Genomic DNA, 13070 nt, shown 5'->3' with positions numbered 1-13070 from the left:
CAATGCATCTGATCTCTTTGGACAGTCATTTCATCATGTGAAAGATGAAAAGCCATACAGCTGTAATTTTCTGCCTTATACTTTTTAATCACTTCAGTCTTTAGTATCACTCAATAAACACTTGATGACTGATGGAGTCCTATTAATAGATAATACAAATCCATAATGAGAGTGCAAAAAAATCAGGCGCACAAACCCCCTAACCCTATGGGCAATGTAAGCCACCAGAAACAGTTCTTATTTTCCTTTCTCTTATACTCAGCCAATTTTTGAGGTTGTGAGGTAGTGCTAATATGACACATTCATTTACATTTTTAAATGTTCAGTTGACAACCATCTTCAAGCCACAACTTCTTGTACTTGGATTTGCCTACACGGATGTAAGCCTATATTCAAATAATCCAAGTGTTTGAAATAAAACCTTTTAATCACAGAAAAGCAATAAATAAAATATAAAGAAACCTTTTGCCATATGACCTGTTCAACAGCAGCCATCAAGCCTCCAACTCCCTCAAGTCCTGCTAACTAATTAAAGAGCTAAAAGAAGGCTAAGAGGGGATGGAAGCAGGTGAAAGGCCACTGGCTGGAAAGGCAGAATGGCCAGGACGCAAGAGGTGTGTTCTAAGATCTCATAGCATCAACACCCAAAATGCCTCCATGGGTTCCATATTTGACACCCCTTCCTTCTCCCATAATGCACAGGTGAAGATATGTTCTCTGAGCCTTTGAGGCACCAACTCTCTTGACTTGGGCCCAGTTCTCTTTGGGAAACCATTACTGTAGCATTAGGTCTCTGTAATATTAAGGCATACAAGTTAAGCAGAGATCCCCAGGACAACTTGCCTAGTTTTATTGATCTAATTCAGATGTTAGCAAGCTACAGCCTGCAGGACAAATCCAGTATTTTAAAGAAAGTTCCCAGTCTTTAGCTGGGGGAAAATAAATTCATGACACCTGAAAATGTACCCTTCAGATTTCAGTGTCCATAAATAAAGCATTAGTGGACACACCATACTCACTCCATGACATATTCCCAAGGGCTGCTTTACTTCTACAATGGCAGAATTGAGTAATTGTGATAGAAACTGTATGGCCTACAATATTTACTTTCTGGTCCTTTACAGAAAAGTTTGCACACATCTGATCTAAACTCCTAAATCCGCCACTCCCAACACAGCATATAAAGCACATGTTTTAGATTTTAATATCTTTGCGTATTTCACTCTGAGAAACCTTCGTGACTTAGCAAAGCACACTGATGTTAGCTGAATTTAGGATTTTGTAGGACATGCTGAACCAGAAAGATTTAGAATTCTAAATCCCACTTAGAATTGCCAGAATAAAGCGGCTTGGGACCAACATCCTCTCAGGTGAGAGAGCTGCCTTAGAGCATTCTGTTTGAGCTCCAGGTGAGTACAATAACAGCACGCCTGAGGTCATTCTAATGCGAATTCATTAAAACTGTACGAGATGAAGTATGGACTGCGCTTTTCTTACAACAGGCTTTAAGACAAAATTCCACCACCCGGTATCCATCCTCACTTTATCCGTAGCAACTCACGTTCCACCCCAAACAGAGGTAAACTGCCCAACCCACAGAACCCGGGTGTTTCAGGAGATACTTCAATACATATAAAACAGGGCAGCAACACCAATTCTTTTCTCTGAGCTCTTCCTGGGCAAGAAACTATTGCTCTGGTTAAGACAACTAGAATACATATTTCCAAACTCAGGTAAGACCAATTACAAAGGGAAATGCTCGACATAACTACTGATAAAAGAATGAGGAGCTAGAAGCTGAACTTACCTCCTGTCTTAGGTCCTGAGAACAAGTCTCTAGATGAGAAGGTTGGGTGACAGTCTCTTTAAGGTGATGGTCAGGACCCTGCAAGAGAAATGGTCCGCATTTATCAGTCTTAAATAGCACAATGCAGAAAAATAAATTAAAAAAATTTATTATTTAGAGTATTTCCCTGGCCTCACAATACCTTCTTTCCATGATGTGACATGTTTATTCTTCTCACTATGAAGAACCACGAAGCTCTTTTGCTAAATCTTGGACCAACCTGAAACATCTCCACTGAAGCTCTGATCGCCCAGAGGAAGGAAACCAAGTGAGGGCCTGGAGCCTCTTAGTGCTCAGCTTTATATTCCCTGGGCTCAGGTGTGAGCTCTGGCACTTTACTATGCAAAAGAATTTACAAAGGTGATGGCCATTAATCACACTGGTGCATCTACCAGAGCACCGATCTTTGACTCCATAGCAAATTGAAAGCAGATTCAAGTTCTGCTAAAATCCAGATCCATGAAGATGGCAAGAAAAAAAGGAGACAGATTGTGACCTTTTTGGTTTCTTCACTTTTTACATGAAGTCCTAGGGTCTCCTGAGAAGTACCTCTCATTATATTGCCTCAGCCATCTTAAGGAAATATGTCAAGAGCTTTAATCCTAGCTTTCCTCAAAAACTAAATTCTTGCCCTAACTGGTTTGGCTCAGTGGATAGAGTGTCAGCCTGCGGACTGAAGGGTCCTAGGTTCAATTCCAGTCAAGGGCATGTACCTTGGTTGTGGGCACATACCCAGTAGGGAGTGTGCAGGAGGCAGCTGATCGATGTTTCTCTCTCATCAATGTTTCTAACTCTCTATCCTTTCCCCTTCCTATCTGGAAAAAAATCAATAAAATAGATTTTTTTAAAAAACTAAATTCTTACCTTCTAAATGGTCTTTTACTCAGAGAATATAATTCTGTTTTCTTAATTTCTGGCAGGGAAACTAAATAACTCGTCTCCAAGAGTCTCTTAGATTGGGGTTTAATGATCACAAGTGCATATTCCTGAATCGATTGCATTAGATCAAAGAGAAGCAAGTAGTGTTCCCAGACTTGACAAATAAAAATACAGAACTGAATGTGAAATTCAGATAAACAACAAACATCTATTTAGCATAATTATGTCCAAAATAAATAGTATACATATACTAAAAATGTATTGGTTGATTATCTGACATTCAAATTTATCTCAGCTTCCTGTATTTTTTCTGACAATCCTAAGAGCAACTTTAATTCAAAATGCTTCTTGGCCGATAAGTAGGGGTGGGGGGAGTTTGGTGACTATGTGGTACCTGATAATCCTGGAAAGTCAAAGTTCTTAAAAACTTTGAAACAAACCAAAATCCCTTTAATCTTCAATTCTGCAATCTGTAAAATGTGAGGTTTGCTATCTAAATATTGCATGGGCCTGCACTGTGAGGTAAGAGTAATGATAGACCAGCTATGATACAAAATGAACCTCAACATCCAATATTTTTAACTTCCTTAAATTGCCTCTGTATATATATATTACTGATCAGTGTAACTAATTTATAATACCTAGACTGTATAAGAGAACAAAGCTGTTTGGGTGCTTTCAATTCCACTCTTGGCCATCATCATGAACTATCAGGGATAGCTCAGCAACTAAATAAAGAAAAGGCATTTACTCTACAGCTTTGGTGAATTTTCTCTGACAAATAAATCAGTTTAAAGCTCATCTTGACACTCTCCCACTCCATCATTTCAATGTGGAAAACAAAGGGATTTAAAAGGACTAATCCAATTGCTTTCTCAAGATTCAAACTCCTTAAGTGTTGCCTTAGACCAGTGGTCCGCAAACTCATTAATCTCGAGCTGCAGTTTGCCGACCACTGCCTTAGACTATGTCTGACCTCTTGAATTCACAGGTGGGAGATTAAGGTAGAAAAACCTAGCAGTTCAAATCATTGCAGTTTTAAGTCTTGGTAAAATTTAATCTTTGAGGTTCCTGGTGGCAAATTAAGGTTGAACCAAGTAGCTAAAGAGTAAAACATGTTGAAAAGTAGTTTATTTTTAATAGCTGAAAATGGACCAACACCAAGCATTTAGGAGGAAAGAAACTACTGAATTTCAAGGTTATCATATTAAGTTATCAAAGCATAATGCTGCAGACAAGTAACTCATCGGGGAGATATGAATTGAGTGCAATGCAAAAATGATCAAAAACATAACTAATTGGGTACAAGGAATCTTTTGCCTTGATGACTTGAACCAACCTCAGGGACATTATGGTGCACATAATACCTTATGAACCATAGAGTTACTTTCATTACACAATGGATCAGAGTGGAGTGGTTCCATTTCTTAATATTATTGATTGGCTTGAGCAAACAAGAAGGAATTAGTTCCCTCTGACTGGTCTCCTGAATTTCAACCCAGAGAGCCTAACCACAGAGTTAAGAACCCCTCAGTATAATCAATCCCCTGAGCAGGCCATGGTAGGTCTAAAACTTGGCCCCTCCTTGAGAAGGCCTTGAACCCTCACGTGTTAACTTTCATACCTGGAAAATTCCATTTCTATGACATTTCAAAAATAAATGGAGACCAGCATATAAATATATGAGCAGAATGAAGATTCTCAAAATAGTGATCATATTCAAGAATTACTTGGGGAAACTTGTTATAAATCCAGATTAACAATCTCTTATCACAGAAATTCTGATATGGTAGGTCTAAATTTTTCTGGATTTTGTTTTGTTTATAATGCATATACTATTCATTAATCATATATTATGAGCAATGTAATATGCTAAGCATTGACAGTTCAAAAATATATAAATTATACTATTCCCTCTCAAAAGTTCATTTCTCAGAACTGACCTATAGGGATAGGCATTAATCTGCTTTACAGAAGTGATGTCCAAAAAGACCACAGAATATACTCAAAGACACATAGAGAGTACAAACAGAAGTCGAGTTCGAAAACAGGTAAGTACATTCATTCACTCATTCATTTATTCATTATTGTTCTCATCTCTTTTCCAACTATTTTTTCCCTAAACCCCTACACTCTGTCACCCTGACTTACTTATTGTCCTTTGAACCTACTAAATATATACCTGCCCCAGGACCTTTGCCTTTTCTCTTCTCTATGTCTGAAACATTCTTTGTTATCTCTTGACTCTCTCCTTCAGTCTTTGATCAGGTATCACCTCCTCAGTGAGACCTTCCATGACCATATTATTAAAAACATACTACTCTCCCCTCTCAGAACACACTGTCCTCCTTCTGCCTTCCCTATTCTGTCAAAGTGGAAGTTTAATGGATAAAGTGAAGACACTCCATCTTACAAATCTTATGTGTAGCACTCTAATCACTCTGAGTGATGTACTAGGTGTACCGGTTAATAATGTGGATTTTTTTCAATAGATGGAGTTACATATATGTTGATATGTAGTATATGCAGTTGGATATGTATGCTATTTTGTTGTATTGACAACAAGCTTCAAAACATCATATGTCAAATTTTCTGAAGGTGTTAACATCATAGATACTTTTACACTTAAAAATGTTGAATTTTGTGCCAAAAAAAGCGCATTTGCAGGAAGTTTTAATTCATTATTTTGAAGAAAAGTGCTGCTGAAAGTTATCGTATACTTTGGGAAGCTTATGGTGAACATGCTCCACCTCAAGATACTTGTGAACACTAGTTTAAATGCTTTAAAAGTGATGATTTCGATGTGAAAGACAAAGAACGTCCAGGTCAACGGAAAAAGTTTGAAGACCAACAATTACAAGCATTATTGGATGAAGGTGCGTGTCAAACTCAAAAACAACTTGCAAAAAGACTAAACGTTGCTTAGCAAACAATTTCTGATAGTTTACAAGCAATGGGAAAGATTTTAAAGGGAGGAAAATGGGTGCCGCATCAACTGAAAGAAAGACAAATACAAAACTGAAAAGTCACCAGTAAAATATTGCTTCAATGGCATGATCGAATTGTGACTGGCGATGAAAAGTGGATTTATTTTGAGAATCCCACATGCACAAAATCATGGGTTGATCCAGGTCAACCATCAACATGAACTGCAAGGCCAAATAGCTTCTGAAAGAAGACTATGCTCTGCATTTGGTGGGATCAGGAAGGTGTGGTATTATGAGCTTTTAAAACCAGGTGAAACTGTTAATACTGATCACTACGGACAACAAATAAATCCACAAACAACTGATCCCAGTTAAAAATTCGGATTGACCCTTTGCCGGTCAAAAATGAAGATACCGGTTAATAACGTGGATTTTGTAATCAAAGAGAACACGATAATTTCAAGAGAAACATCAAAAGTGCTTTATTCAAAGTAATGTCCATCACTAGCTACACATTTCCCCCACCTTTCAGGTAATTTGTGGATACCGTCCCAATAGAACTTTTCTTGTTTTGAGGCAGACCATTCAGAGACCCAATTTTCCACTTCTTACATTTTGAAGTGCTGCTCAGAAAGTGTGTGTGCCATGGATCGGAACAAGTGGTGATCTGAAGGAGCAAGGTCTGGTGAATACGGCGGGTGGGTTAATACTTCCCAGGCAAGATCTTTTAATGTGTCTTTAACTGGTCGTTTTATGATCAAAGCGTGGTTCAAATTGACCTGGACATTCTTTGTCTTTCACATCGAAATCATCACTTTTAAAGCATTTAAACCAGCGTTCACAAGTATCTTGAGATGGAGCATGTTCACCATAAGCTTCCCGAAATATATAATAATTTTCAGCAGCACTTTTCTTCAAAATAATGAATTAAAACTTCCCGTATCATCACTTTTAAAGCATTTAAACCAGCATTCACAAGTATCTTGAGATGGAGCATGTTCACCATAAGCTTCCCAAAGTATATGATAACTTTCAGCAGCACTTTTCTTCAAAATAATGAATTAAAACTTCCCGCATATGCTTTTTTTTTTTTTTTTTGGCACGAAATTCGACATTTTTAAGTGTAAAAACATCTATGATGTTAACACCTTCAGAAAATTTGACATATGAAGTTTTGAAGCTTGTTGTCAATACAACAAAATAGCATGCATATCAAATCGCATATATATCAACACATGTGTAACTCCATCTATTGAAAAAAAATCCGCACTATTAACCGGTACTCCTAGTATGTCTACATTGAATAGTTTCTTGCCTGTTTTTATTGCTAGGATGGTGGCTCTCAAACCTTAGCACTTTCAGAATCACCAGGAGGACTTGTTAAAACACAGATTCCTCATCCCCCTCCCCACCCCCCAGAGATTTGATTTAAAAAATGCTAATAGCACTGATCAGCAGACCATTTAGAAAAGCCTTGCCCTAGAGGGCATACATTCTCATCTGGGAAGATTCTCCCCCTATATCCCCTCACCTTCAGGGAACAGTTCACAACAGCTGAAGACATTTTTTACTGTCAGAACTGGAGTTAGAAAGCTACTTGGCATGTCCATGAGTAGAGGTCATGGATGCTACTAAAGATCCTACATTGCATAGGACAACCACACACAGCAAATAATTATCACCCCAAATGTCAATAGTGATGGGGTTGAAAAACTCTGCCCTAGAAGAATGCTTCTCAAACACCCTCAGGCAGCAATACCTAGAGGACTTCTTCAAATTTGTACTGTCAGGCTGCACCTCAAAAGTTTCTGCTTTGTTAGGTTGGTCCACTGTGGAGCCTGAAAATTTACATGCTTAGTAAGTACTCAAGGAAAAGAGATGCTGTTAGTCCAGGGCCCCCACTTGGAGAACCATGAAGTAGAACAAATGCTCCATAAAGCAGGGATCTTTGTCTATTTTACTCACTCCTTCCCCAGCAACAGAGCATGATATCCTATAGTCACTCAAGTTCCTAATTTTTTAGTAACAAATCCCTCTCTCCGTCCTCCACAAGGTGATTCTGACACCAATAATCCTTGAATGACACACTGAGAAAAAGAGTTGTTTTTGTTTGTTGTTTGGACAGCAACTTTGAGACCCCTTCTATTCTTTTTGACTTCTAAGTTCATTTATTGCCAATCAAAGAAATCTGATGAGAGTTCATGGATCAGCCCAGATGTGCCTGTTTGCCTGGGGGAGGGGGTGACAAAGCTCAGATTACATCTCCACAGTAAGATCTTTACAAAGAAAACAAACTGTCAAATGCAAGTCCCTGCATTTTATATTCATTTATGATGGAACAAAATGGCCCTACAATCACCTGCCAAACAATTCCCATTCTCAAAAAGTAAGGCCGGAGAATTCATACACACACACACACACACACACACACACACACACACATATACTTAGTTCCTAAATATGATACTTGAGTGAAATTCCTTGCATTTTTAACTTTGTGGAAGAACTCTGTGTGTCTTCTTGAATGTACTTGTGCTTCCATAACCACATCTATGACAGTTCTATGATAGTATCTTCCAGGTGCTGCCAATTACCTCTCCTTACATCATTTTCTGGGGGGATATTAAATTCAGTTCCTTTTATCCTGTGCCCAAGGCCAACAATGAAGCAGTTGATCTCCATAATTCAAACATGTCTGATATCTTAGATTCAATTGCCCGGTTTAAGACAGGCATTTAATGAAGAACTATCGAATGAGAAGCTTAATGGCTAAAGTGAAGACACTCCATCGTACAAATCTCTTTTTACTCATGTGGAATCATCAGCCATGGTTATTGATTTGCATTTACTGACTGGACTTTCTATTGTTTTCAGATGTGGTATCCCTAGCCAATGCCTGCAGGCTATTAGTTTTCAGGCTGTCCTGAAAATCCCAAGCCTTCCCCATTGAATGAGGAACTCTGAAACATTCACAAGAGCCAGGAGAATCCAACACATTTCAGAAAGTAAGAAAGCATTTCACTGGTTGTCTTCATTTCACAACAATGAAAATCTTAAAGAGAAATAATTAAAATCTTAAAAGTGAACATGATTCACTCTTTACAAAAACAACCAGCATTATTGAGTTATAATTTACTTATATATATATGTATACGTATATAATTTACATGGAATTCACCTATTTAAGTGTATATTTTAATGATGCTTCACATACTTGCACAGTTCTTCAATGATCGCCACTATCTATCATCCCAAAGAGAAACCTCAAGCTCATTTACAGTTAACAACTACTATCCCCAACAAACACTCATTTGCTCTCTGTCTCTATAAATTTGCCTTTTATGGAAATTCCATATAAATGTAATCATAAAATATGTAGTCTTTGTGCCTGGCTCCTTTCACTTAGCATATTGTTTTGAGGTTCATCCACGCTTTAGCATTCATGAGCACTTTATTCCTTTTTATTGCAAAACTAGAGGCCCGGTGCATGAAATTCATGCACGGGGGCGGGGGGGGGTGTCTCTCAGCCCAGCCTGCACCCTCTCCAATCTGGGACCCCTCTCACAATCTAGGACTGCTGGTTCCCAACTGATCGCCTGCCTGCCTTCCTGATTGCCCCTAACCACTCCCCTGCCAGCCTGTTTGCCCCTAACTGCCCTCCCCTGCAGGCCTGGTCACCCCTAACTGCCCTCCCTTGCAGGCCTGGTCCCCCCCAACTGCTCTCCCCTGCACGCCTGGGGCCCCCCCAACTGCCCTTCCCTGCTGGCCTGGTCACCCCTAACTGCCCTTCGCTGCATGCTTGATTGCCCACAACTGCCCTCCCTTGCAGGCCTGGTCCCTCCCAACTGCCCTCCCCTGCTGGCCATCTTGTGGTGGCCATCTTGTGTCCACATGGGGGCAGTCATCTTTGACCACATGGGGGCAGCCATCTTGTGTTGGAGTGACGGTCAATTTGCATATTATCCTTTTATTAGATAGGATTAGATAGGATAGAGGCCTGGTGCATGGGTGGGGGCCAGCTGGTTTGTCCTGAAGGGTGTCCCGGATCAGGGTGGGGGTTCCCCTGGGGCATGGGGCAGCCTGGGCGAGGGGCCTGTGGTGGTTTGCAGGCCAGCCACGCCCCCCTGTGATCCAAGCAGAGGCCCTGGTATCTGGGATTTATTTATATTCTATACTTGAAACTTTATAGCCTTGAGCCGAGCCAAGCCTCCTGCTCACTCCGTGGCAGCAACCATTTTTGTTGGGATTTATTTATCTTCTTTTTTTAAAATTAATTTCTTTATTGATTTATTTATCTTCTATAATTGAAACTTTGTAGCCTTGAGTGGAGGCCTGGTCCTGCCAGGGCAGGTGGAAAGCTTGGCTTTCTCTATTGCTGGGGGCAATCCAAGCCTCCTGCTCTCTCCATGGCCACAGCCATCTTGGTTGGGTTAATTTGCATACTCGGCTCCTGATTGGCTGGTGGGCGTGGTTTGTGGGTGTAGCAGAGTGATGGTTAATTTGCATATTACTCTTTTATTAGATAGGATAGTATTCATTGTATTGGTATATTATAATCTGTTTATCCATTCATCAGTTCATGGACACTTGTCTTGTTTTGACTATTATGAATAATGCTGCTATGAACATTTGTGTACAAGCCTTTATGTGAACATATTTTCATTTCCCTTGGGTAGATTCCTAGAAGTAGAATTTCTGGGTCATATGGTAAATCTATGTGTAACATTTTAAGGAAATGCTGAACTGTTTTCCAAAGTGGCTGTTACCTATTACAATTCTACCAGCAGTCTATGAGGATTCCAGTTTCTCCACATCCTCTCCAGCACTTATTATTGCCTATCTTTTTTACTATAGCCATACCTGGTTTACTCTAAATGTTGAAATAATAATGCTTTCAAATTTGTACCACAAATATAAAAATACATCTCACACGTATTGAGGGCCTACTCTGTGTAATGTTCTTTAAATATATTACTGTTGACCCATCATGAACACAGTGAGATATCACCTGTGGTTTACAAATAAAGAAATGAGGCTCGGAAAGGTTAAACATTTGCCCTTGAAATCCCAGCAAGCAGATGGCAGGATCTTAATTCCAAGCCAGATGTGTGTGATACAAAACTTAAATATAAGAGTTATTCATGCAGAAGTGAAGACATATTTGAAACATAAGCATGGGCTTCCTCTTATTAATCATGACCAAGACACTTCTGTTAATGTCATCAAAAGAGGAATTAACAAACAGTGAATTCATCTGTTTCAAAACACTACAGATTTTTTTAAAGAAAGTGTACTGGAAAAAAACTAAGGAGTTTTAGAAGTTTTAGAATAATTTCCCCTTGAAATTTTCTCTTCAAATGACAACTCCCACAGTTGTAGTTTTGATTGAAGATTTAACTAGCAAGATATTTATGACAATCAAAACTCAAATGAAACATACTTCATAGCCATGAAATTGCTGAATGGTTTTTATTAACTGTACTGAGTCATTTGCTACTATCTAAAGATGTGAATTCTGACAACTGCTGTTCATGTTTGAGTGCTCAAAACACATTTATTGCCGGTTTCTGGCATCCCGTCTGTGATCGAAGAGTATTGATGTTTCATCTGGCTCATATTCCATTACAAATAGGCTGTTGGCAGAATGGTGGTGGCCTAAGTCAGTGGATGCAACTGCTCCAGCTCAAAATTAGTACCTCACTCTTCTCTGGCCATACCTCTTGTTCTACCCACTCTCTTACTGCCAATCATGACCCCAATGCTATTTGATCTGTTCATTGTCATTCAAAAGTACACCCTCTCTCAAAGCCATATTCTTTTCTGTCTTGGAGATTTTCTAAACACTGACTAAAAATGATCAGCATTTCAGAAGAGGTACCTTTATTTCCGTTGGATTCAATATTTACCTAGTTGATCCAGATGGTTTGCTAATGAATACCTGTTTCCCTGTTTTATTTCAGACTCCCTAGTGATGTAGATTGTTGCTACTTAAGTATGGTCTACAGACAGACAAAGTCAGCATCCTTTGGGAGCCTGTTAGAAATGCAGAATTTCTCACCTCATCCCTGACCTACTGGTCATAATCTGTATTTTAACAATCTGCCCAAATGATTCTTAACTTTAGCTACATCCTTCACTTTAACTAGCATGGATTCCTAGGTCTAACCCCAGATCCAGAACCTCACATTATGCAGTTGAAAATCTGCCCTTACCAGGAATAACAACAAGGAACATTTATCATTCAGAAAGCACTTCCTTCTCTCTTCATAGGTTTCTTCTCTCTGCCTCCAAACCTACTAAAGCTAGTCTCTTAAACAACAAAAATCTCTTGACCTTGTTACCCCAGTGAGGAAGAGTGCACTATTGTTCATATTTATCTGCTTCCTCTCCCAGTAGAAGTATTAAACAGACCTATCCTGTTGAACCCAGATTTGCTTATATGACTTGCTCTGTCCAATGAAATATAAGCAGAGGTGGTAAGGGTCATTTTTTAAGTATAAGTTTTAAGAGTCAGTTGATGCCTTGCCTTTCTCTCTCTCTACTATCACAAGACTGGCATTGACCCAGATAGAGGAGGCTCTGTCAGCTTGAGTCCAGAGAGAAGACAACATAGGGCAGAACCTAAGGCGACTTAGAAAGGGAAAGCAGATTTGCTGTTGAAAGCCATAGACATTGGAAGTCAGTTTGTTACAGCATACTTTAGCAAAAGCTGATATCCCTTGAATCACTATCATTTATCCCCTTTTCAATTAAAAAATACAAAACAGGAAAAACATAACTAGAGAACAGAGTCTTACTTAAAGGTGCCCTTACCCTTGAAATCTCTATTATATTGTCCCTTTCTTCTCTGCCAATTCTACCGATATTTTCAAAATTATACTTCTTCTGATTTCCAGATACATCCCACTCTATTTTTATTTAATTACAGCAGGAATCAGCAAATTTCTTCTGTAAATGTCCAGATACTAAACATTTTGGGTTTTGTAGGCCATATGGTCTCTCACAACTACTCAGCTCTATCATGTTAGCATAAAATTACTCTTAGAAACTTGATAAACAAATGGGTGTGGCTGTGTTCCAGTAAAACTTCCCTGGTTCAAGGTTCAAAACTTACAGCTTATTCTTAACTTGTCCCACACTCTAACCCCCTTTAAACTAAGCCAGGGATCAAGGACTCACAAAAACCACAGAAATTTCATCTGAAAGGGTAATAGACATTTTCAACACTATAATTTTACAGATAAAGGAATTATTAAGCAAACAAATTAAAAAGTCACATAAAAAAATAATGTTGTGAAGGCCTGGAGTGGGGCAAGGGCTGGGTGGAAAAGGGCAAAATGGGCCCTAGCCGGTTTGGCTCAGTTGATTGAGTGTCAGCCTGCGGGCTGAAGGGTCCTGGGTTTGATTCTAGTCAAGGG

At 39.1% G+C, this 13070-nt stretch overlaps 1 protein-coding gene across 2 annotated transcripts in view; it reads right to left on the bottom strand.

Annotated features, from left to right (window-relative positions):
• RARB (retinoic acid receptor beta) overlaps window positions 1–13070 on the bottom strand; it is a 728677-nt gene that overhangs the window by 692496 nt on the left and 23111 nt on the right. For both annotated transcript variants that reach the window (XM_080674944.1, XM_080674948.1), the window contains exon 2: window positions 1808–1885. The gene's annotated coding sequence lies outside the window, so the exon portion shown is untranslated. The remainder of the gene's footprint in view (window positions 1–1807; window positions 1886–13070) is intronic.

Source organism: Plecotus auritus (assembly GCF_963455305.1).
Source record: "Plecotus auritus genome assembly, chromosome: 6".
NCBI classification, from domain to species: domain Eukaryota; kingdom Metazoa; phylum Chordata; class Mammalia; order Chiroptera; family Vespertilionidae; genus Plecotus; species Plecotus auritus.
The sequence above is the reverse complement of the archived record's forward strand: the minus strand, read 5'-3'. Positions and strand labels throughout refer to the sequence as shown.